Raw genomic sequence first — 1,524 nt, forward strand, 5'->3', positions numbered from 1 at the left:
AACGGGCTCTTTTGTTTCTTAGGATTTTCATCTGCCTCTGCTGCCTCTTCCCCACCTAGAGCCTGAGCCTGCCTTTGTCCTCGGCAAATAAAGAACAAAAGGGAAGAGACAGAGAAAATATGATCTCGCCTCCAAATGGGCTTTTTTTTTCCCCAAGTCGTCCATGAAGCTTCAGATGCTCTTTAAGAACCCGGCTGATGAATGACGGGGCATGGGAGCTGCCATTAGGACAGAATTGATCGGCTCTCAGCAGCGTGCTGCCAGGGCCCTGCGCTTCAAGAAACAAGAAAGGAAGAAAGAATGGGAATGAAGGGGGAAAAAAAGAAAGAAAATACCGGGTGATTGGGAATAGTTTTCGGTCCCTGATAATAATAAACGCATTCAGCAAATTGCACTCTCACTTCGGAGCAGGTAATCGTGATGCAAGGCCTTTCTCCTCCGCACCGGGGGGAGGAAACTCGAGTAAACAGGGGGAAAAAATCAATTTCTGCCGCAGTTTGTTCCCTGAATGGGGGAATCTCCCTCCAACCTCTCCTTTCATGTCTCCTATTAGCTCTGCCAGGCTCCCACCTCAGCCACGGCGCTGCCTTGCAGGAGAAACACATTTGCACAGCAAAGCAGAGCCCAGGACTGGGAAGAACAAAACCAGGGCTGCGTGGGAGATGGCTGTGCTGGGGCAGCGCCTCCACACCCGGCTGCAGGGGGGCACGGGGGGGCAGGGGGGGCACAGCAGCCAGGCTGCTCGGTGCTGGATCCAGCCCCAGCTCCGTGGCTGGGGCTTGCAGACCCCAGCCAGGCACATCCCAGCCTTGCACGTCTCAGCTGTGCACACCTCGAGCTTGCACAGCTCGCCGTGCACGTCTTGGCCATGCACGTCTCGGCCGCACGCGTCTCAGCACAGCACAGCTCAGGCTTGCACACTTCAGCCGTGCACACCTCCGGCACGCTCCCCTGGGACCAACTGCAGCCGGGGGCACCGTGCCCTGGGGCTCCGCAGCTGCAAGATGCGGATGCGGGTGTGGATGTGGATGTGGGTGCAGATGTGGATACGGATTTGGATGCACAGCAGGCTCCCCCTGGCAGCGTGCACCCCACCACCTGCACGCAGCAGGGATGGAAGAGGAGGAGGTGCTCTGCTGCCAGAAGGATGCTTGGAGCTGGGGGCGCAGGATCAGGCCCTGGGGACCAGCAGTGACACCGAGAGTGGCTGCAGGGACACCCGGGACCACAGCGAGCACCGGTGCACAGGCAGGACGGCCCCACGGCTCGGGGCTCGCCAAGCGGCAGCCTCCCTGCCCGCACGGCAGCTCCGGGAAAAAATGGTTTGCAGCTACATTAAGGATAGCGTAATTATGCCTAATAAAAATACGGCCGCCCTTGTGTGAGTAAACACGGCTTTGACGGAGCACCCTGCCGCAAGCAGCTCCCCGGCACGCGCAGCGAGCTGGCGGGCGCCCAAGGAGCAGCGACGGCTCCGGCACTGCCGGAGGGAGCCCGCGGCGGAGGATCCTCGGTGGCTGCTTG

This window comes from Anser anser, assembly GCF_964211835.1.
Source record: "Anser anser genome assembly, chromosome: 19".
In the NCBI taxonomy this organism is placed as follows: domain Eukaryota; kingdom Metazoa; phylum Chordata; class Aves; order Anseriformes; family Anatidae; genus Anser; species Anser anser.